This window comes from Eriocheir sinensis, chromosome 17 (genome assembly GCF_024679095.1).
Source record: "Eriocheir sinensis breed Jianghai 21 chromosome 17, ASM2467909v1, whole genome shotgun sequence".
Lineage (NCBI taxonomy): Eukaryota > Metazoa > Arthropoda > Malacostraca > Decapoda > Varunidae > Eriocheir > Eriocheir sinensis.
The window spans coordinates 18,273,836-18,298,637 of NC_066525.1; the positions used below are offsets into that span (position 1 = coordinate 18,273,836).

General features: G+C 44.9%; 1 protein-coding gene across 1 annotated transcript in view; it reads right to left on the reverse strand.

The window, feature by feature from the left end:
• Window positions 1-22,132, reverse strand: part of LOC127000046 (uncharacterized) — a 99,243-nt gene extending 77,111 nt beyond the window's left edge. The window contains exon 1 of the mRNA XM_050863454.1: window positions 22,107-22,132. The gene's annotated coding sequence lies outside the window, so the exon portion shown is untranslated. The remainder of the gene's footprint in view (window positions 1-22,106) is intronic.
• Between the last annotated feature and the right edge of the window lie 2,670 nt (window positions 22,133-24,802).

Genomic DNA, 24,802 nt, shown 5'->3' on the forward strand with positions numbered 1-24,802 from the left:
ATAACACGCAGCAACGGTATGAAGTTAAAGGGAAACCGATGTAACACATTGGCGCACAGAAGTTATTTCAATAATAGAGTCGTCGATCACCGGAATAGACTCCCACCGTCAGTAGTTAGCGCACAGAGTATCAATAGCTTCAGGTCTTCATTAGATAAGTATTTCAGGGATATAAGATTTTACTGACTCTTTTTCATATGTTTCAGGCAGACTGCAGCACGGCTACAGCCTGAAGATGTGTTATTTTCCCCCACAGCTTAGGTCACCAGTAGCGTAAGTTAATGGTAGTAATTTCCTTTTATTTCTCTCGTTACTGTAAAGTTTCCATGTCCCGTTCTTCCTTAAAGGCCCATGGTGTTCTCTTCTAACTATTTCCTGCCGGCACGTTGCCGGAGGGAGAGGTGGGTGGGGAGGAGCCTTCATCTTTTCTGTCCTGTCCTGCCACACGTAGATTACTAGTAGTAGCGGTACTAAACAGACACCCTCACCATAGAACGACAGGTCTTCTGGTGTCTGTTCTTCCTATGTATTCCTATGTATTCCTCCTCCTAAGTGGCGTGCTCATCGTAGAAAGTGACATTTTACGCACAATTGAAAAGATTAAAGTAAGCAAAGCTCCTGGTCCAGACAAAATTACCCCTAGGGTCTTAAAAGAAATCAGACATCAAATTTGTAAACCGCTCTCCATCATATTCAATAAATCTTTAACAGCTGGAAAAGTTCCGTCGGATTGGAAACTTGCAAATGTCACACCAATTTTCAAAAAGGGGGACAAGTCTCATCCAGGAAACTATCGACCAATTAGCTTGACATCGATTGTTTGTAAGTTAATGGAGACTATCATTCGCGACAATATGGTGAAATTCTTCGAAGAAAATAATATAATAAATAATTCGCAACATGGCTTCCGTAGTAAACGTTCGTGTTTGACTAACTTACTTGATTTTTTCACTATATTTTTGAGGTGTTCGATGAAAGCAGATCAGTAGATATCATATATCTGGATTTTCAAAAGGCATTTGATAAGGTCCCCCACCAACGATTGCTCAGCAAACTACTGGCGCACGGTATCTCGTGTAACATTCACAATTGGCTTGCGGACTGGCTCTCTGAGCGGAAACAGAGAGTAGTTCTAAACGGTGTTACATCTAACTGGCTCGATGTCAAAAGCGGCGTACCTCAAGGATCAGTGCTTGGCCCCATGCTCTTCTTAATTTATGTTAATGATATCGATGATGGACTCACTTGCAAAGTATCAAAATTTGCTGATGACACAAAAATTGCAAGTAAAGTAACTGCGATACTCGACGAAGAAGCTTTACAATCAGATATAGATCGACTTGCACGTTGGGCCAATCAATGGCAAATGAAATTTAACGTTGAGAAATGTAAAGTGTTGCACATCGGAAAAAATAACAATCACGTTCGGTACGTAATGAATGGCCAACAACTTTCTGAAGTAAGTAAAGAAAATGATCTTGGAATCACTATATCAAGCGATTTAAAGCCCGGTCAGCATTGTTCAGAGGTAGTTAAAACTGAAAACAAATTGGTTGGCTTCATCGGACGAGTCTTTAATAATAAATCGGAAAAAGTAATATTAAAACTATAATTCGTTGGTTCGACCCCGTCTAGAGTACTGTGTACAGTTTTGGTCTCCCTACTACAGAAAAGACATAGAAAAGTTGGAACGGGTCCAACGAAGAGTAACAAAGATGATTCCTAGGTTGAGAAATTTGTCATATGAACAAAGGCTTAAAGAAGTAAATTTATTCAGCCTATCAAAACGAAGAATGCGAGGCGATCTAATAGAAGTGTTAAAAATGTTCAAAGGATTCAGTGATATTAATGCGGAAGATTACTTTACAATTGATCGATCAAATAGAACAAGAAGAAATCACAATTTGAAGATAAGTGGTAAAAGATTCTCGTCGCACGAAGCTAAACACTTCTTCTTCAATCGAGTTGTTAATGTTTGGAACTCTCTACCTTGTGATGTCGTTGATAGTACAACAGTTACGGCCTTCAAGAATAGATTAGACAAGTGTTTTGAATCCAACCAGCAACTAAGATATTACTCATTGTCGTAATAACGTTAAGTTCTTTCGAATACTGGTGTCCTTGTCCGCTTTTATCGCCCGGTTAGTGGTAGCAGTAATGGTAGTTCTTTCCTCTTTCCTACATAAATTCCATGCAGTTTTTCCATGCTGCATGGTTCTTTTTCCCTTCCTGCAAGCTTTGGCTGGAGGGATGGGGGGTGGGGAGGAGCCTTCGCCTTTGCTGTCCTTCATCTTCCACCTTTGATTAGATAGTTAATGTAGCTTGTCACAAACAACCTCGTAAGGACCAGCAGGTCTGCTGTTGTTTGTTCTTCCTTTGTGTTCCTTTGTGTTCCTCCTCCTCGTCTCCCGGCTCAGTGTTTCCCGAAGGTCAGCAGTATTAGTTACACGTTTTAGCCCCGCGCAAGTTCACACATTCTTCACATCGATCGCAGAACGGAGAAGATGATTTATGTTATGCGCTGCGCCTCACTCACACCCGATAGCTCCAGGGGGTCGGGATAGATAGATAGATAGATAGATAGATAGATAGATAGACGTGGAATGGAAGGATAACAAGAGAGGAAGGTTGGGAAAGAAAGGGATTGTGAAAGAAATAAAGGAAGAAGAGGGAAATGAGGAGAGGGAATAGAGTGAAATAACTGGAATAACCGGAGGATAACTGGAGTAAGGGAGGAGAGAGGATAACAAAAGGAAGGAGGGAAGGAGAAGTGAGCAAAGAGGTAAGGTTCTATTGTATTATTTCCTTTACAGTTACCTCTATTACTACCACTACTGCTACTACTACTACTACTACTACTACTACTACTACTACTACTACTACTACTACTACTACTACTACTACTACTACTACTACTACTACTACTACTACTACTACTACTACTACTACTACTACTACTGCTGCTGCTACTACTACTACTACTACTACTACTGTCTAATAATAATAATAAAAATAACAATAATAATAATAATGAAAAAAATAATATCAGTACGCACCAAAAAGTCATGTGGAAATATGAAGAAAAAAACTGGAGGAAGAAAAGGGGGAAGACAGCTGAGGGGCAGAACGCTGACACGGCTGAGACAAAGGAGGGAAAGGGAAAGAAGGAAGGAGAAAGGAAGGAAGGAAGGAAAGGGAGGAAGGAAGAAAGGAAGGAAGGAAAGAGAAGAAAGGGAGGAAGGAAGGAAGAATGGAAGGAAGAAAGGAAATGAGGAAAGGGAGGAAGTAAGGAAGGAAGAAAGAAAGGAAGGAAGGAAGGAATGAAGAAGGAAGAAAGAAAGGAAGGAAGGAAAGAGAAGAAAGGGAGGAAGGAAGGAAGGTAGGAAGAATGGAAGGAAGAAAGGAAATGAGGAAAGGGAGGAAGTAAGGAAGGAAGAAAGAAAGGAAGGAAGGAAGGAAGGAAGGAAGACGAAAGAAAGGAAGGAAGGAAGGAAAGGGAGGAAGGAAGGAAGGTAGGAAGAATGGAAGGAAGAAAGGAAATGAGGAAAGGGAGGAAGTAAGGAAGGAAGAAATAAAGGAAGGAAGGAAGGAAGGAAGGAAGAAGGAAGAAAGAAAGGAAGGAAGGAAAGAGAAGAAAGGGAGGAAGGAAGGAAGGTAGGAAGAATGGAAGGAAGAAAGGAAATGAGGAAAGGGAGGAAGTAAGGAAGGAAGAAAGAAAGGAAGGAAGGAAGGAAGGAAGGAAGGAAGAGAAGAAAGGGAGGAAGGAAGGAAGGTAGGAAGAATGGAAGGAAGAAAGGAAATGAGGAAAGGGAGGAAGTAAGGAAGGAAGAAAGGAAGGGAGGAAGGAAGGAGAAGAAAGGGAGGGAGGAAGGAAGGAAGGTAGGAAGAATGGAAGGAAGAAAGGAAATAAGGAAAGGGAGGAAGTAAGGAAGGAAGGAAGAAAGGAAGGAAGGAAGGAAATAAGGAAGGAAGGAAGGAAGGAAGGAAGGAAGGAAAGATAAGAAAGGGAGGAAGGAAGGAAGGTAGGAAGAATGGAAGGAAGAAAGGAAATGAGGAAAGGGAGGAAGTAAGGAAGGAAGAAAGGAAGGAAGGAAGGAAGGAAGGAAGGAAAGAGAAGAAAGGGAGGAAGGAAGGAAGGTAGGAAGAATGGAAGGAAGAAAGGAAATGAGGAAAGGAAGGAAGTAAGGAGGGAAGAAAGGAAGAAAGGAAAGAAGGAAGGAGAAGAAAAGGGGGAAGGAAGGAAGGTAGGAAGAATGGAAGGAAGAAAGGAAATGAGGAAAGCGAGGAAGTAAGTAAGGAAGAAAGAAAGGGAGGAAGAAAGAAAGGAAGGAAGGAAGGAAGAAAGGAAGGAAGAAAGGAAGGAAGTAGAAGAAAGGGAGGAAGGAAGGAAGGAAGGTACGAAGAATGGAAGGAAGAAAGGCAATGAGGAAAGGGAGGAAGGAAGAAAGGAAGGAAGGAAGGAAGGGAGGAAGAATGGAAGGAAGGAAGGAAGAAAAGAAGGAAGGAGGGAAGGAAGGAGAAGGAAGAGAGGAAGTAAGGAAGAATGGAAGAATGGAAGGAAGAAAGGAAATGAGGAAAGGGAGGAAGTAAGGAAGGAGGAAAGAAAGGGAGGAAGAAAGGAAGGAAGGAAGAAAGGAAGGAGAGAAATAAGGAGAAGAAAGGGAGGAAGGAAGGAAAGTAGGAAGAATGGAAGGAAGAAAGGAAATGAGAAAAGGGAGGAAGTAAGGAAGAAAGAAAGGAAAGGGAGGAAGGAAGAAAAGAAGGAAGGAGAAGAAAGAGAGGAAGGAAGGAAGGTAGGAAGGAAGAAAGGAAATGAGGAAAGGGAGGAAGGAAGGAAGGAAGGGAGGAAGAAAGGAATGAATGAATGAAGGAAGGAAGGAATGCAGGAAGGATGGAAGGAAGGAAAAAATAAGTGTTAGAGGGAGGAAACATTCTTGGCCTCATTTCACGTCGTTAAAGGGGAAAGAATGTTTAAAAGTTGATACTACTTCCTTCACTGTATGCGTGTGCGTGTGCGTGTGCGTGTGTGTGTGTGTGTGTGTGTGTGTGTGTGTGTGTGCGTGTGTGTGTGTGTGTGTGTGTTCCCCGTCCCGTGTAAATTTAGCTCGGAGCAAAGGAGACTCACGTAAGTCCTTTCTCCTTGCCGGCAGGGGAGGGGAAGGATGGGGAAGAGAAGGAGGAGGAGGAGGAGGAGGGAAGGAGAGAGGGGATTTGGGGCAAGAGGGAAGGAGGAGAAGCAGTGAGGGGAGTCATGGTTGGGGAAGAGGAGGGGGAGGCTTTGGTCTATCCCCCTCCTCCTCCTCCTCTTCTTCCTCCTCCTCTTCCCCCTCCTCCTCTTCCCCTCCCCAAGGACAGGAAAAAAACGTCGCCTTGGCAATAATTCCTCTGGACGGGAGTTACGAGGCAGGGCGCTGGTGTGTTTTTTTCCTCTCTTCCTCTTGCCTCCCCGTTATCTTTCTCCTCCATTCCCCAGGCCTCCTCCTCCTTACCTCTTTCCTCGCCTCTCCATCCCTCCTTCCTTTTGTTATCCTCATTTTTCTTTCTTCAGTTTTCTATTCCTCCTCTATTCCCTTTTCTTTTTCCTCCTTGCTTCTTACCTCTTTCCTCGCCTCTCCATCCCACCTTCCTTTTGTTATCCTCATTCTTCTTTCTTCAGCTTTCTATTCCTCCTCTATTCCCTTTTCTTTTTCCTCCTTGCTTTCTTTCTCTCCTCCTCCTTACCTCTTTCCTCGCTTCTCCATCCCTCCTTCCTTTTGTTATCCTCATTCTTCTTTCTTCAGTTTTCTATTCCTCCTCTATTCCCTTTTCTTTTTCCTCCTTGCTTTCTTTCTCTCCTCCTTCTTACCTAATTCCTCGCTTCTCCATCCCTCCTTCCTTTTGTTATCCCCATTCTTCTTTCTTCAGTTTTCTATTCTTCCTTTCTTCTCTCTTCTCTTTCCTCCTTGCTTTCTTTCTCAATCCACTTCTTCTCTCCATTCCTCTCGTGTTATTCTTCCATTCTCTTCTCGTTTTCTCGTGTTTTTCCATTCTCTCCCCGTCACCAATCATCCTTCCTATCCCTGTCCTCCATTCCTCATCCCTCCTCCATATCTCTTTCTTCTCTCCACATTTATCAGTATCATTTGTTATTTTCTTGCCTCTCACTGTTTCCCATTCACATATTTTTCCCTTATGTCTTTTTTCCTATCTCATTTCTTTCGTCTGTAATCGTTCCTTCCTACCTCTTTCTATCCTTCCTTTCCCATCTTTGCCATCTCCTTTCTTCACCTTTTCCTCTTCTCCAGTTATCCTCTCCGCCTTACCTCTGCTTCGCTTTTCTCATCTCTGCCGCTTATCTCTTTCCTCCCTCCAGTTGCCTTCTCTCCTCTCCTCCAGTCTCTCTCTCCTCCATTCTTCTTCTCAGTCCGTCCTTCGTTAACTTCTGTTTTTCATTCTCATGTACTCCTTTTTTTGTCTTTTCTTCCTTCTCCTCATCCGTTTAGCATGTATTTATTTTCCTTTCTTCTCTCTTCCTTTCTTGTCTCCAGTTACCCTTCTTTCGTAATTTCGTTCCCTTGTCTTCCCTCCTTCTTAGCATCTTTCCTTCACCACTCGTTTGCATCCTTTTATCTCTCTCTCTCTCTCTCTCTCTCTCTCTCTCTCTCTCTCTCTCTCTCTCTCTCTCTCTCTCTCTCTCTCTCTCTCTCTCTCTCTCTCTCTCTCTCTGTGTTTACAATCTTCCTCTCTTCCTCCGCTCTACCTGCTGTCAAATAAACCCTTTCAGTACAGGTAGTAACATTGTGTACTTGAGCCCCCTTACTTCTCTTTGAAATGCCTTCTAATCCCTTCGTTTAATTACCCCTTTATCTCTCCGTCACTCATTAATCTCATTCCTTTTTCTCCTTCCCTCTTCCTCATCCCTGAGTATGCGTCGTAATGTCTTAATGTCTCTTAATATTCTAAGAGTATCAACGCTTGGCTACACTGTGTTGAGGAGATTGTGTGTGTGTGTGTGTGTGTGTGTGTGTGTGTGTGTGTGTGTGTGTGTGTGTGTTAAAGTGTTGGGCTAATTTGGCAATATCAATTTGGTGTGATTAACTTTATTTACTTCTTTTTTTTTTTTTTTTTTTGCGAGAGGAGGGAAGGGGAAGGAAGGATACATCAAGGTCAGTTCCATGAGTTGTTGACATTTGACAGCCGAGTTTGCTTACGTGTGTGTGGGGGGGGGGGGGTATAGGTGGGGGGGGGGTGCATATAAACTAATCAAACAAATTAGCAACTGTCGTAAAAGTCAGTGTAATGTGACTCGTTAATTTTGGGGGGAGTGTGTGTGTGTGTGTGCGTGTGTGCGTGTGTGTGTGTGTGGGTGGGTGTGTGTGTGTGTGTGTGTGTGTGTGTGTGCGTGTGTGCGTGTGTGTGTGTGTGGGTGGGTGTGTTTACGTGTCAGCCTATAGCGCCGTTAGGCTTTCTTGAGTGGCCTGGATGGTAGTCGGCCCCAGCCAGTCATGGCGCAGGCAAGTCTTTTATATTGGCGCCATCTTTTCTTGGCTCATGCTGCACCCCGGAACTCGTTCTTGATTCACTTGGACGGTTTCCCTTAGAGTCCGGGTTGGTGGGTGATCTTCAGGACAGCATGTGGGTAGTCTTAAGCCACTCAACGGTGACAGAAAAATCCCAGGTGGTTAGCGGCGGATTCGAACCCACGTCGTCCATCACGCGGTGAATGCGGGGCCCGCACGCTAACCATTCAGCCACCGCCTACTGTCTGTGTGTGTGTGTGTGTGTGTGTGTGTGTGTGAACAAGCTAACGAGGCCCGCCCACCCAACGCCATTCACAAGGATATTCAGGCGGCCAATCAGCTGTGTTTGTCTTGACGCCGCGAGGAGGGAGCCGCTGCCCCCTCGTTTTGTGTGTGTGTGTGTGTGTGTGTGTGTGTGTGTGTGTGTGTGTGTGTGTGTGTGTGTGTGTGTGTGTGTGTGTGTGTGTGTGTGTGTGTGTGTGTGTGCGTGTGTGTGTGTGTGTGTGACCTTTCTCCCTTGCATGTTGTCCCTCACAGTCCGGCGCCGATGACTGACCTCATTTACTCCCAATATTCGAAGCAAATATTTGGCATTCGTGAGGTGAAGCGAGCCCAAACGGGAAGGTCACGACATGGAGGAAAACTGAGGGCCATAATTTTTAGACCGATTTTCTTTTCGGGTTAAGGCAAAAACACAACGCGTCCCTCATGCCCAAGGACAGCCGCAATAACAGCTCCACCGCGACGTAAACACGGGGTCAGGGAGCACCGATGGCCGAGCAGGAGAAGTAATAGTTTTCCCGGGCCGTAACTGTTGGTGATAATGGAGCCGTTGAGCCGCGCAGCCTTAGATATTAGCACGATTGGAGGGATGGCAAAGAAACATTGAATTGACTTTAGACATATACGAGAAGAAAACCTAATGTGGAAAACTGATATATAAAAGCTTTCGCAGGTATGGATTGACATTTTAACCTAGCATAAAAAACATATATTTCTTAATGTGTCTGTGTGCGGTGCTTTTAAGGGAACGAATGGAGCACGAAAGCGAGGTAGAGATAGAGTAAGCTGAGATTACACTTATAAAAACAGGATATTAATGGTCGACATTCTCTCATTTAAAAAGATTGAACGGCTTTTAAGGTCCTCACCAATTAGTTTTGAATCAATACCAATTAGTCCTTATTCCCGCGCCTAAGGCTGAGCGGAGGAGGGGAGGGGGGAGGAGGATTGCACACACCACATATTCCCCGCCTCACACACACACACACACACACACACACACACACACACACACACACACACACACACGCACACACCAAAACAAAACACACAGAGGACTAAGCCATGCACCTCTACAAACACTCTCTCATCCAGAACCCCAAAACAACCCACCCCAAAATGTTAGGGTAAGGGAAAACTCATATAAAGCAGGCACCCTTGATATAGATACCCATTAGCAGCAAGAGAAAGTGAGCACAGGGGACTATAAACCACATATATAAAATACTGCCCCCCCATCCCCCCGCCTAAAGCACAGCAACAGAACACTCAGCCTGCGTTTAGAGTCCTGGGCTTCGTCACGGCTCCCGAAAAGTGCTTGAAATAATTGAGTTTTCCATTAACAGGCTCTCCCGTGCGTGTGAACGGTGCCACCTGTACGTCGGGATAGGTTTACAGAGACAGGAGGGTGAGGAGGGAGGGAGTGAGGGAGAAAGAGAGAGAGATGCAGAAAAGGATACAGAAACAGAAAGGAGGTGATGAACCATGTATTATATAATAGAAAACAAAGACAAATGAATAAAGAAGTAAATAAATTATAAAAGAAAAACTAAACCATTAAGGAAAGAGAAAGACGAGAGAAAAACAAGAGAGAGACAGGCAGAGGCTTTTCAAACAGGGGAACTGAGGCTCTGATATGTGTAAAACGGGCAAAGAACAACCAACATAACCTTGCTGAATACACTCTTTCGACTATGCTTTTAGAGGTAGGGAGATAGTGTGCAGAGAGAGTGACAACAAGCATTCCTCCGTGTCCTTAACCCCCTCACAACCAGCACGTTAGGCCAGTGGACACGGCAAGCCAACCAGCGCTGGACATCGATTCTCGCAAACCCGACGGAACAAAAGCCTTTTCCTCCATTAATCAAAAGTCAACGTTTTCTTTTCTCTCACCCTCTGTTTTTCTCTCGTTTTTCGATGCCTCGCCACCTTCAGCATCTCAAACCCTGCCACCCAACCCTGCCAACCCATCACCTGACCCCTCCCCGTCTTCCCCGCCATTCCCAACGTACGTCCCCTCCCCGACGCCTTCTCCGAGTGAGTCACGGTGAGTCAGGGCGTTTCTGAGTCTAAAGATAGCCACGAAAACTTGGGCTCAGGATTGTCTTGGCGAAAAAAAATTCTTAAGTCCTTCCTCACTGACCTTGGACGAGGAGGCAGAGGATAATTCGAGGAGGAGGAGAAGGAGGAGGAGCAGGAGGAAGAGGAGGAGGAGGAGGAGGACGTCAACATTTTTAACCGGTGGCAAAATGTTCTTAAAATCCCCTAAATGAAAACAGAAAGACAAGCGAAAGAAGGAGGAAAAACGAGGGAGGGGAGGAAAGCAAAAACATGAAGGAGAAGGAAGGAAGGAAGGAGGGAAGGAAGGAAGGAAGGAGGACAGGAAGGCAAGGAGGATTGACGCCCGGCGGACCACCTGAATTTCCGTCCCTTTGTGAGCCACACGGCTGGAAGACTCGCCGCTCACCTAAACACCGGCCAGACGCTCGCGCTTAGTCTCCCTCACGCCTTGCCTTACAACCACCACCACCATGCGACCTCTCTCCCCTCACGCGTTCTATCCATGCCGTCTCCCCTTCTTATTTCATCCCCTAGACCTCCCTCAATAGTTCCCATCTCCTTCTTCACGCCCTCTATCCATGCTCTCTACCATCTCCTCTTCTTATTCCCCTCCAAAACCCTTCCCCATGTCTTCCAGTCGTCCTTCAACCCCCTTCTCACATGCCAGCCTTCCCCTCCTATCCCCAACGCTATCCTTCCCAAGATCTTCCATATGACCTCCCAACGACCACCTCTTTCCAAGCCTATGCCTCCCTCCAAAACCCTTCCCCATGTCTTCCAGTCGTCCTTCAACCCCCTTCTCACATGCCAGCCTTCCCCTCCTTTCCCCAACGCTATCCTTCCCAAGATCTTCCATATGACCTCCCAACGACCACCTCTTTCCAAGCCTATGCCTCCCTCCATGACCTTCTAATAGCACAAGGTCACTTTATGTCCGCCTTTTGAAGCCCTTACCGCCACGCCTCGAAGGATATGGCCTCCTCCACGCCTTTTTTCCAAGGTGGTTTCATATTATGCGTAACGTTCTCACACGCCCCTCCTGCCACGCCTCTCCATCCCTGTCCCTCGCCCCCTTCTTCCACATCCTTCTCACAGTGCATTTATCGCCTCTTTCCACGCCCTCACGCTCCCTCTCTCTCTCTCTTTCTCATTCCAGTCGCTCAGATTCCGACCACACAGCATACAGACTGATTTTCTTTCTTATCCACTTCGTTTTTGGTCTTCCATCCTTCATTTTTTTCTCTATTTCCTACCATCTCCCCTTCCGTTCCTTTATTCATTAGTTCCTTCCCTTTTACCTTCCTTCCTATTTCCTTCTACGTTCCAATATTTATTTGTCTGTTCCTCCTGCCCCTCCGCCCCTCCTCCCTATTTTCCTTCCTTCCTATCTTCGTCCCTCTACCTCTCCTTCTTTCCCTGGTTTCCTTGAGCCTGTTTCTTCGTAGCGACCTCTTAAGCACCTTGCCCTCTTCTGATGTGTCTTCCCTAATATGTCTTCCGATAAGTCTTTTGCACCAGACGGAATCTAATATGAGAAGAAATAAAAGGACAAAGCCGATCAGTCACTAAGTTGGACGTGAGAAATATATTACAGGTTTTCCTCCTCCTCCTCCTCCTCCTCCTCCTCCTCTTCCTCTTCGCCTCTGCCTCCTCCTTCTCTTCCCCCGCCTCCGCCTCTTCCTCTCCGCCTCCGCCACCTACTCTTCCTCCCCCCTCTCCCCCCACCCCCTGTGTTACATGAAGAGCCGAGGTGGAACACGATCCGTCGTTCGAGATGTCATTTTCCTGAAGACGTTCTTGTGTTTCTGAAGTTAAGAATAAAACCGATCTCTCTCTCTCTCTCTCTCTCTCTCTCTCTCTCTCTCTCTCTCTCTCTCTCTCTCTCTCTCTCTCTCTCTCTCTCTCTCTCTCTCTCTCTCTCTCTCTCTCTCTCTCTCTCTCTCTCTCTCTCTCTCTCTCTCTCTCTCTCTCTCTCTCTCTCTCTCTCTCTCTCACTCCCTCTCTCTCTCTCTCTCTCTCTCTCTCTCTCTCTCTCTCTCTCTCTCTCTCTCTCTCTCTCTCTCTCTCTCTCTCTCTCTCTCTCTCTCTCTCTCTCTCTCTCTCTCTCTCTCTCTCCTTCTCTCCCTCTTTCTCTTTTAGGCCAGTGGCTACGCGGGGGACCAGTGGGGTTGGGAGAAATTGGAAATGGACAGGAGTAAAATGGAGAGTAAATAGAACTGGAAACAGAAATGGAAATGGGAGTGAGAGAGAGAGAGAGAGAGAGAGAGAGAGAGAGAGAGAGAGAGAGAGAGAGAGAGAGAGATTTACATAGATTTACATAGAAAATCAGACCACACAGACCCCATGGTCCAGACTTGGTGGTCTGTCCTTAAACCTAAGTGATTTTACATTAATCAGAAGACTCCAAAACGTTGCATTTCTACTCTAGTTGATATTAAGTTGAAGGAAGTGACTGTTGAGCTTATTTTTGAAGGAGTCAATCGTGTTACACTGGACCACTGACGGTGGAAGCTTATTCCATTCTCGCACTACAACGTTGGTGAAGAAAAATTTGGTGCAGTCTGAATTTACTTGTCTACATCTGAGTTTTACGCCATTGTTCCTCGTGCGCAAAGTGTCATCGATCATAAACAATGTTGATCTGTCTACATTCGTGAAACCATTAAGTATTTTAAAACATTCGATCAGTTTTCCTCGGAGGCGACGTTTCTCAAGAGAACATGTTAAGGGTAGAAAGCCTTTCTTCGTAGGATTTGTTGCGCAAGGAAGGGATCATTTTCGTTGCCGACGCTGAACACCTTCTAATTTAGCAATATCCTTTGCATGGTGGGGAGACCAAACTGTACCGCATATTCCAAGTGGGGTCTGACTAAACTGTTGTAGAGCAGAGTATTACATCTTTATTCTTGAATACAAAGTTTCTTTTAATGAAGCCCAACATTCTGTTCGCTTTATTTGCTGCATCGATGCATTGCTGTGAGAATTTGAGGTTTGACGCGATTTTGACCCAAAAGTCTTTGACGCATTGAACGCTTTTGAGTTTAACGCCGCGCATTTCGTATTCGAACTTCTTATTCCTCGTTCCAACTTGAAGGACCTGGCACTTGTCTACGTTAAAGGGCATCTCCCATCTATCCGACCAAGCTGAAATTTTGTGCAAATCCTCTTGGAGGCTTTGCCTGTCTTCGTCAGTGAGAACCGAGTTGCCAATCTTTGTGTCGTCTGCAAATTTACTAATGCGGTTATTGAGTCCAACATCCACGTCGTTGATGTAAATAATGAAACATTGGGCCAAGGACCGAGCCCTGAGGGACGCCACTAGTGACAGGCGCCCACTCTGAGTTAAATCCGTCGATCACTACTCTTTGTTGTCTGTTGCTCAACCAATTCGCGATCCATTGGTTTACTTGACCGTCAATACCTATTTGCTTTAATTTGTAAAGTAATTTATGATGCGGGACTTTATCAAACGCTTTCTGGAAATCAAGATAGACTACGTCCAGTGATTTGGTTACGTCATAAACAGTGAAGAGGTCGTTATAAAAGGTTAATAGGTTTGATAGGCAGGATCTTTTGTTTCGGAAGCCATGTTGTGAGTCCCCAATCAATGAGTGGCTTTCAAGGTAATTCACAATTTTGTCTCTAATTATGCCCTCAAGTAGCTTACCTACAACCGAAGTTAGACTAATGGGCCTGTAATTACCTGGTACTTTTTTGTCTCCTTTCTTGAAAATCGGTGTCACGTTAGCCTTTTTCCAATCTGAAGGGACGATGCCTTGTCGCAAGGACATATTGAATACGGTTGTGAGGGAGGAGAGTATTTCGCTCTTTGTTTCTTTCAGCAGAGTTGGATATACTTTGTCAGGTCCAGAGAGAGAGAGAGAGAGACTAAAAGATATACTGATTCAATAAAAAACAAACCGCAAAATACGAGTACAACTGAATTTTACGTTAAAAGCCGCTAGTTTGTTTCCTCTCGTGTGAACCAACACTGCAGAGCCATTCGTCTGAGAGCGCATCGCAGTACTTCGTTATTTTGGTGAGTTGTGGTTGACAGTCTATTCAGGGACAAATATCTATTCAGCCTGTATATACAAATTATTTCAATACGATAAAAAAAATCAAAATCAAACCACTGATAAAAAAAGAAACATTCAGGCCTGGATTTCCCCTATCATGTAACCAAGTATCCATGCAGTGACTCACCAGATAATCTACGTTCAGTAATTTGGACGTTTTGAAAGGAAGTTTATCAATAATTAGAACATACATGAAGTAAAATGGTATAGTGACTCGCCTGTTATGATAAGATAATCGTGTTTTTTTATATATATATTTTGACATCAGTTATGTAATGCCGTGTGTGAAAGCATATTTTTCCACACATAGAATTCGACTCCATTTCAATGAGACGCGGACAAAAGAGAAAGAGTCTTTGTTCCGCGCACCAACGGGATCAACTCCCAGGCGGAGAGGATGAAGGAGGATAAGAACGGAATCTCTTTTGCTAAGTTTGGCAACTTTCTTAGCGAGTGAGTGAAATGGCGTTCGTGGAGGTAGCTCAGAAAGTTTAACATTTTTCAAAGAGGAAATAAATAGAACAAGCATTCAGTGAAAATCAAATTAAATGTAACAAAGTGTCACTTTGATCTGAATCGATGCGGTTATTATCGGACGGAAGTTATGCATATGCTAAACGGGAAAAATATGAATGTATGCAAATCATATGAAAACTGAATATCAGGTGTGTGTGTGTGTGCATGTGTGTGTGTGTGTGTGTGTGTGTGTGTGTGTGTGTGTGTGTGTGTGTGTGTGTGTGTGTGTGTGTGTGTGTGTGTGTGTGTGTGTGTGTGTGTGTGCGTGTGCGTGTGTGTGTGCGTGCGCGTAAGGGGAGAGTTGTGGCCCTAAAGTGGCGGTTCTCGATTCCAATAAATACCGCCAGACTAACTTCCTCCCTTCCACCCTTCCTTTCTCCCTTCTCTTCTCTCGCACTTTCTACCTTCTTGCCTCCCTCCGTACCTGCCCCTCTCCCTACTTCCTTCTCTTCATCATTCCCTTTCTACCTCCCTTCAACACTGCATGCTTTCCTCCTTTTCTCCCTTTCCTTCACATCTCTTCCTCTCTCTTTTTCTTCACCCTTCTCTTCCTCCATCCATCACTACCTTTTCCTCCTCTTCTTCCACCCACTAGACAAACGAAAACAAAGGAAACAACAGAAAACAGAGGATTGTTTAACACCATATCAATGTCCTCGTCACAAAATACCTCTTCATGTGACTAAACAGCAAAGGTAATACGGATTCGTTAATTTAGTAAGTCAGTTCTGTGTTCCTCCCTTCATATTCGAACCCAGTGCTGCCCGAATCAGAAGCCACGTCCAGGTCTTCCCCGCTACACCTAAGCACCTCCCTCCTCCCTCTTCCTGCAACGCTCGCCAAGCATGAATCGCGGCATGCAGACCGTTTGGCACAGATGAAATAGTGACTCACAGCGCCCAGACAATCCCTATACGAGGCGAACCAATCGGCGGCGGCGGAATAGACACACACAGACAAACTTCGCGATACAAACCGTTTGGCACAGATGAAACGATCGGCCCGACGCACTCTTTTCGGGGGTTTGTAGAGCCGTTCACGACCACCATCACCAATAACAGAATCACCACCACTAGGACCACCAGCACAACCACAGTCACCACCACCAATAATGGATCCACCACCACCTCTACTAGAATCCACAGCACACCCATAGTCACCACCATCACCACCACCAATAACACAATCCCACCACTAGGACCACCAGCTTAAACACAATCACCACCACAACCACTACCAATAACACAATCACCACCACCAACAGCACCACGGCCACCACTACCACCACCATCGCCACCACCACCAATCCTGCCACCACCGCCGTCGACGCTAGCCTGCATCAAAACAGATTGCCGCAATTTATCAATACTCGATGAAATTTCTTGATATAAATACCTGCCATCCGCCGAGCCACGGTTCGAAGCAGAGAAAACAGAATTTGAGTTGATTTTTTTTTATTTTTTTAATAGCTTTGATGTCTTTCTGTTCACCGTCTATCATCAACTCTTACCAGCCATTTACTTATATTTCTAGTTAGCTTGTTATTAGTCCGGAAAACAGACTTATCCCAATGAACCTAAATCTTTCCACAGCAAGTCATGTCTCTACCGACGCCAGATTATGATGGTCTGTTAAGTAAGCCGTATACATCATTATGCTGAATATTTTACCAAGAAAATTAGTAACAGGAAAAAAATGGGCGTGAAAGAAAAACCATAACCAGCGTAATGAGTTCATAAATCAATCTTTTAAATGTTATTTCATCTTCATACTTTTCAATCTTTCACGTTGGTTATTTTTTTCCTGATATGAGTAATAACTAGAAAGGGTAACAATATTTTTCACGTGATTCAGTTATCATAATTCTCTCTTTTTTTACGTTAGTTTATTTCGTTACGTTTCTTCTTTACGTGACTCAATTATCATACTTCTCTTTTTTTTCATTAGTTTATTTCTTTTTTGGAGGAATGCGCAGGAATTGGCAAGGACAAGACAAGCTTACAGTATACAACAACTACCCAGGATGATTTATCGGTTGAAGAGTTAAAAGCCGCAATATAAACCGTCCCACAGCAATAAAACGGAGACCAAACACCCGGGCCAGACTCGCTCCATCCATCCCGGGCCTGTGTGGTGGCCGCCAGCGCTGGCCGGATCAATGGGCCTCGTGGTGCTCACGGTGGAGGCGGGACGAGGGAGAGAGGGGTAAAAAAAGACTCTCCGATGCGTACGCCATTCAGGAAAGAGAACGAGGAGTAGGAGCGGGAGGAAGAGGAGAAGGGAAATGAAAAAGTAGGAAAATACGAGAAGGAAGTCAATAAGGAAAAGCAGAAAGAGGAGGAGGAAAACAAGGGGACGACGTGGACGATGAGGAAAGAATTGAGGGAGGGAGAAAATAAGGAGGATAAGGAAGTGAAAGACGAAAGCAATAAGAGGAAGATAATGAGAAAGAGGAGGAGGGGGAGGAGGGGAGGGGGACGACAACGAGTGAGAAGGACAAGGAAGTGAATGAAGGAAAAACGAAAATTAAAACAAGGGACATAAAGAAGTAAAGAATGAAGAGAAAAATAGGAAGATGAAAAAGAACAGTAAAAATATTAAAAGGGAAAGACCAATAAGAGGAGAAGAAAAGGAAAGAGGGAGGCGAGTACGAGGACACAGAGACGAGGGCAAGATGGGAGAAGACAAGAATAGGAGGAGGAAGAGGAGAAGAATAAGGAGAAAGCGCCCGGCGTCCCCTTACAGGAACAATGGGCTGACTGACTCACTCCCGACTCCACAGACTCACAACAATACCTTCAGCCGCTGTTTTCCGAGTCCTCTTCTCTCCCTACTCACCGGTAACTTATGAAGCCCTTTCGTTCTCCTTCTCCTCCTCCACCTCCTCCTCCTCCTCCTCCTCTTTCAGCCCCCGTTACCTTAGGGACATCAGAGCACCGAGTTTTATTTCCGTTCCCATCGTACTTACGCAGGAAACATGGAAAAAGAAGACTGAAAGTTGTTCTTATTTACGCACCAAATGGCGACGATGAGGTAAACGAAATCCTACTCAGCGCAAGACAGGAAGCAAAGAGAGACGCAAGCAAAAAAGGTCTTAAAAGAAGCATTAGAGTGCCGGTAAGTTAGTAAGTATAGTGTTTATGGATGTGGAGCCGCGTAAGGGAAGGGTATAACGCAGACCCTCATTTGTTTCCTCCTGAGCTGACGCCAAGATTAGCAGGATGGTTTGTGCGGTGCGGCCAAGCTGGGGACGTGACGGGGACTGGCCGGCCCGGAGTGTTTGTAGGAGTTTGTGTTGAAAATAAGGGATTCCCGTTGAGACTGCTGCTGCCCTTGCTTCTATTTTCTCTCCTCTTTTTCCCTCGTTTTCCGTCTTATTCTTCTTGCTTTCATCCAGAGAAGAAATTTGAAATGAAGAAGAACAAAAAGAAAAAGTGGGAAAAAGAGGAAAAAGAAAAAGAACTGTTACGAAATTGAACTGTTGCGTCTGTTACTAAATGGGAGAGGGAAGAAACAAACATTATACAGTAAAACAAAACTAATAAGAAGGGGGAAAGGAAAGAGGAGTGAAAACCATACTCCCTATACAACTTTTCATCCCACCTCGACCGCGGCTCAGAAGGGGGCGGCGCTCGACTGACGAACAAAAGGGGAAAAGTAAGATTAAGAAAAAGTAACAATAATACCCTCCCCGAATACACTGCCATGGCGAAGAAGAAGATTAAATGGTTACCTTTTACCGTCTGTTACCTGCCCGCGAGGCTCTTCATCAGGCTCAGGTGAATAAGCATTTTACTCGCGTTTTTCTTCATTAAGGCTTCGTGTGTACCTACCTTTCCCATCCCTCCACCCTGCTAGTCCATGTTTCCATGTTTCCCACACCCATCATCCTTTCCTTCCCTTTCTTTCCCATCCCTCCCTTCCCTTTCTTTCCCATCCCTCCCTTCCCTTCTTTCCCATCCCTCCCTTCCCTTCTTTCCCATCCCACCCTTCCCTTTATTTCCCATCCCTCCCTTTCCATTGTTTCCCATCCCTCCCTTCCCTTTCTTTCCCATCCCTCCCTTCCCTTTCTTTCCCATCCCTCCCTTTCCATTCTTTCCCATCCCTCCCTTTCCATTGTTTCCCATCCCTCCCTTCCCTTTCTTTCCCATCCCTCCCTTTCCATTCTTTCCCATCCCTCCCTTCCCTTTCTTTCCCATCCCTCCCTTCCCTTTCTTTCCCATCCCTCCCTTTCCATTCTTTCCCATCCCTCCCTTTCCATTGTTTCCCATCCCTCCCTTCACTTCACTTCCCATCATTCACCCAATCCTTCCTTTTCCTTTCCTTCCCTCTCCCAGCTCTCTGCTCCCTTCCTATCCCCTCATCACCTTTCCCTTCCCATCCCTTGGCCCCCTTCCCCGTATTATACATCCCTTCCCCTCCCTCTCTCAACTTTCTGCCCCTTTCCTCTCACCTCATCGTTCCTTCTCTTCCTCCCCCCCCGTCTCCCCATCCCAGCTTCATCTTTCCCTTCCCATCCCATCCCCCTTCTTCCCCGCATAACCCATCCATCCCTTCCCTTCCCTTCCCTCTCCTAACTCTGCCCCCTCCCTTCCCTTCCTTTTCCCCGTCACCCATCCCTTTGCTCCATTTTCCCATTCCTTCACTCCCCGCATCATCCCTTCCATTCTTTCCCTTCCCTTCCAGAGCTCCAGGACAGGGATCAGGTAGCTACCGAGGTATCAGTAATATAAGAAGGAAGGAAAAATGTGTGCTAAGTGTGTGCGATAAAAAATAATGTAAGAAAATAAGCGTAAATTCAAGTGAAGTAGAAAAAAAATGACAACAAAACACAAGTACAAATTTGTAGATAAAACTTAACACTCGCTAAAACTTAAAAAAAAAAAAAAAAAAGAGTACGATTTAATGCGCAATTTGTATGTTAAAAAGGAAGAGCTCAAGATATAAAAAAGGGAGTGTGTACATTTTACCTGAGAGAGAGAGAGAGAGAGAGAGAGAGAGAGAGAGTGTGTGTGTGTGTGTGTGTGTGTGTGTGTGTGTGTGTGTGTGTGTGTGTGTGTGTGTGTGTGTGTGTGTGTGTGTGTGTGTGTGTGTGTGTGTGTGTGTGTGTGTGTGTGTGTGTGTGTGTGTGTGTGTGTGTGTGTGTTAGTACAGTTGGACAAGCAATGGACATATGAGATATCAGTTAAAGGGAAGCCTGACTGAGCCTGTCCAGCCTGAAAACACACACACACACACACACACACACTCTCTCTCTCTCTCTCTCTCTCTCTCTCTCTCTCTCTCTCTCTCTCTCTCTCTCATGCATACCACAAGGCACTCTCTTCACCTCGACACAGAAGTTACTAACGAAGGAAAAGGGGGAGCGGGAAGGCGGGAAAAGAGGATGGAGAAAGAAAACGCAGAAGGAAACGAGAAGGAAATCAAGGAATAGAAAGAGAGAAAAGAATGCTGGAGAAAAAGAACAAAGATGGAGGAGAGAGAGGAGAAAGAAAACATGGAATAAGAGAAGGGGAATGCGGAAGTGAAAGAAGAAGAAGAAAAGGAGAATGAGAACAAGGAGGAAAGAGAGAAGGAGAAATATATGCGTTAAAAAGGTATTAAGGGGAAAGAAGAGAAGGAGTGAGAGAGATAAAGGAGGAAGAGGAGAAAGAGGAACAATATGGAAGAATGTAGAAAAAGAAAACAAGGCAGAGGAAGAGAATAAAAATGAGAACAAAGAGGATGAAGAGAGAACGCGAAGGAAAATATATTGAGGAAGAGATCAAAGAGGAATAACTGAGTGAGCAAAGAAGGAGAAAAATATATTAAAAAAAGAAAACAGAGTAAAGGAAAACATACAAGAGGCAGAGGAGAACAAACACAGACGAAGAAACAAAGAGGGAAAGAAAAGAAAAGGAGGTGAACAAGAGGCAGAGGAGAACAAACACAGAGGAAGAAACAAAAAGGGAAAGAAAAGAAAAGGAGGTGAACAAGAGGCAGAGGAGAACAAAAAAAGAGGAAGAAACAAAGAGGGAAAGAAAGGAGAATTAGGTGAACAAGAGAACGAGAGCCAGGACACGACGCAGCACCAGCAGAAGCAAAAATCGTTGGGAAATGGACCAAATAAACGCTTGAGTATAAAGTTCAGGAACCCAAATTAAGGCAATCACAGTCTTCTCACATTATTACAGTTTTATGGGCCAACACAGTGACGTACGTAACATAGCTATTAAGATAACCTCTCCCACGCTGTCCCTTGCCGCACTCCTTCATTCCGCCCTCAGTTATCCCTCCATTCCTGCATTCCCTCGTTCCACCTTTCCATTCTCTTCCTTCATTTCCATCTCCTACTCTCTTCCGTAGTGCGTTCCTTCATCCCCTCCCTCCTTTATTCCTTCATACCACCCTCCTACCCTCTTCCTTGCTTCATTCCTTCATTTCCTTCCTTCCTCATTCCTCCATTCCATCTCCCTTTTATTCCTTCTTTCCACCTCCCCTATTTTTTCCTTGCAGATTTCATTCATTCTCCTTCCATTCTCTTCCTACCCTCTTCCTTGCTTCATTCCTTCATTCCCTTCCTTCTTCATTCCTTCATTCTATCTCCCTTTTACTCCTTCTTTCCACCTTCCCTATTTCTTCCTTGCAGATTTCATTCATTCTCCTTCTATTCTCTTCCTACCCTCTTCCTTGCTTCATTCCTTCATTTCCTTCCTTCTTCATTCCTTCATTCCATCTCCCTTTTATTCCTTCTTTCCACCTTCCCTATTTCTTCCTTGCAGATTTCATTCATTCTCCTTCTATTCTCTTCCTACCCTCTTCCTTGCTTCATTCCTTCATTTCCTTCCTTCTTCATTCCTTCATTCCATCTCCCTTTTATTCCTTCTTTCCACCTTCCCTATTTCTTCCTTGCAGATTTCATTCATTCTCCTTCCATTCTCTTCCTACCCTCTTCCTTGCTTCATTCCTTCATTCTTCATTCCTTCATTCCATTCCTTCATTCCATCTCCCTTTTATTCCTTCTTTTCACCTTCCCTGTTTCTTCCTCGCAGATTTCATTCATTCCCCTTCCATTCTCTTCCTTGCTTCATTCCTTCATTCCATTCCTTATTTCCACCTTCCCACTCCTTTCCTTGTTGCATTTCTTTTTTCTCTCCCTTTTCTCTTTCTTCATTTTTTCTTAGTTTTTTCCTCCCATTCCTATCACTCCTTAGGTTATGGCACGCCTCTTACCGCCTGTGTCCTTTCTTACTCACGCACGTTGCTTTCTTTCTTCAATTTTTCTGTTATTATTTCCTCTCATATCAACACGGCATTAATTCCGTACCTCTGAAAACCTCCCCCTGTATCCTGCCCGCTTCTCAACTGTTTCCCACCCCAATCACTCTCCCCCGCTCACACAACACGCTCACTGAGGCAGGTGTGCGGCGGGGCAGGTAATTCACAAACATACAGCACACCTGGCATGCCTCACCTGGGCTTTATGAATTACCCTGTAGCTCTGTAAATTCCACGCACGCTGATGTATACGAGAGAGGAGAAAGTAATTGCCTTGATGTATGGTCTGCAATGGAAGGGTTAAAGAGAGAGAAAATGGTTTCATCTCTCTCTTCTCCTTCTCTGTCTCTCATACACACACACATACACACACATACACACACAGAGACATACATACAGGCCTCGTACTCACCTCCACACGACTTCGCTGCTGGTCCTCCATCCTGTAAAAAAAAAAAAGAGAAAATTAGAATCTTAATGCATTTCGAAATTAAGTCTGAAGTTAAACTCCAATAAAAAAAAATTACAACCCAGATACAAGTTAGTGTGAAGTTTATTTACTCGTATATTCGTTTACAACATTAGTTCCTTGCAAATAAGAATACTCGCGTTTATTTTCGCTATTAAAGCACATGAGTTTAAACACGCCTCCGTTCATAGCACATTGTATATAATCACATTTACGCTGGACGATATTTTTAAGCATAGAGGTGATTTTTTTTTTTACAACAAAGGCTCAAGGGCAACAAAAAGAGTGTAGAAAAAAAGTCCGCTACTTGCCGCTCCCACAACAGACAAAAGTAAAGAGTGGCCAAAAGAGAGGTCAATTTCGGGTGGAGAGGTGTCTTGATAACACTTCTTGAAAGAGGTCAAATCATAGGCAGGAGGAAATACTGACGAAGGAAGGCTGTTTCAGAGTTTACCAGTGTGTGGGATGAAAAGCGAAGATGATGGTTAACTCTTGCATAAGGGGCTTGGGTAGTATAGGGATGAGCTAGAGTAGAAAGGTTAAATATGTATGGTTGAGCCCGGGTGAAACCTTTTTTTGTCGGTCTTTTCGTTTCCTATCTTGCATACACCTCCCATATTGACTTGATTCTTGGGTTTTCTTAGTTCTCCCTCGACATATTTCTCCCGTTTTTCTCAGCTTGCCCTTTCCTCTTACTTCATCCTATATTTTTCCCTTTCATTTCGCTTTGCAATATCTCCCCATTTTTTAACCACCCGTTTCTTTTCTTCCTTAATGGTCCGACAGGTGATGTGAAATACGGAGAACAGGTTAGTGAAGTAGCTACGTGTAATAAGCGATACAAACACAGCAAGGACACGGACAAATGGACAAACATAACACGCATGTCACGGCAACGGTGTAAAATGCATGAACGCGCACATTTGGAATAAGCATGACCCGATTTATGGCTCAGGTAGATCACGGAGAATTGTTAATGGCTTGCAGAGGCGGGCGAGAGTTATGTGGGCGGCCGGGAATAAAGTGATGAGCGAGGCTTTTGTTATGAGGAGTGGTGTTGTTGTGGCTACTGTGTGGACCTTTGTGGGTAACCTTTAGAGCTTGAGAGAGGGAGAGGGAAAGTAGGTTCTTTAGGGTATCATGATGTGTGGGGAGTTGTGTGGGGTTGTGGGGGGCGTTGTGGGAGGTGGGGGGTGGAGAATGTGGGGGTTGTGTGGGGGGGGGCTGAGATCCAAATCCGTTCAGTCAGTCAGTCAGTCGGTCCGTTTGGGTCAGCTGAAGTAAGACAAATGTTCGGGACTGTTGCGACATCACGCCCACCACCACCACCACCATCATCACCACTACCAACACTGTCATCACCGCCTCCACCACCACTGTCTCACTGCCAATACTGTCACCGCCGCCACCACCACCATCACCACTACCAACACTGTCACCACCGCCTCCACCACCATTATCTCACTGCCAATACAGTCACCACCACCTCGCACTGACCTCACTCCCACCGCAACTCTCATTCATACAAATACAACTATAATATCTTTTTTATAGGCATAGGCTTCCAACTGTGTCTAGAAATAGTAGAGTAAGAACTAAATAATTTGATACATAAAGTTGGAAGATAAATGAATATACGAAGACACGGAAAATTAGTTCACTATCGCCCTTTAAAATTATAATTATCCTCCTTTCCCTTCTCTTCCTCCCCCTCCTCCTCATCCTCCCCCTCCCCTTCCTCCTCCTCCTCCTCCTCCTCTTCCTCCTCCTCCTCCTCCCTCTCTCACACACACACACACACACACACACACACACACACACACACACACACACACACACACACACACACACACACACACACTCTCTCTCTCTCTCTCTCTCTCTCTCTCTCTCTCTCTCTCTCTCTCTCTCTCTCTCTCTCTCTCTTAATCCCACACTTGCAACACAGTACAGCAGCCAACGACCCTCGACAAAGTGGCTTGAGGGAGAAAGAGCAGTGGTGGTGGAGGTGGTGGTGGTGGAGGGGGTGGGGAGGGGGGCGGGCTGCTTTCTCATTACCGTCGAGCCGAACATAATAACGACCTGTGTGTGTGTGTGTGTGTGTGTGTGTGTGTGTGTGTGTGTTTAAGAAAGAGATAAACACACACACAGACAGACAGACAGACAGACAGATAAACAAACAGACAAACGGAAAACACTCATTTGTCCATGCATCCACCGGGTCATCAATATATTCATCCACTTGTCAACCTACTCATCCACCAACCCTTCCTTCAATCTATCTATCCATCCATCCATCCAGACAGCCAGACATTGTACTCCGTCCCTCAAAACATTTTCACACTTCTGATACAATTCTTTTTCTTTTTATAACACGCGAAGAGGCGGAGTTACGTACTGTGGTAAGTCGTAGGTAGTTCGCGTGCACGGCTGGCTTTGTGGCGCAAGCATTTTCTGTCTCAACTCTACGCAACTGAATGGAGGGAAGGAGAAGTGGAAGAAAGGTAGTAGAAGGAACGGGGGAGTCAACTGAAATTAGAGAAGAGGAATAGGAACAAGAGGAAAATTAGTGGAAGGAAAGTGAGAAAAGTAGAGGAAACGGGAAAATAAACTAAAATTAGAGAAAAGGAATAGGAGAA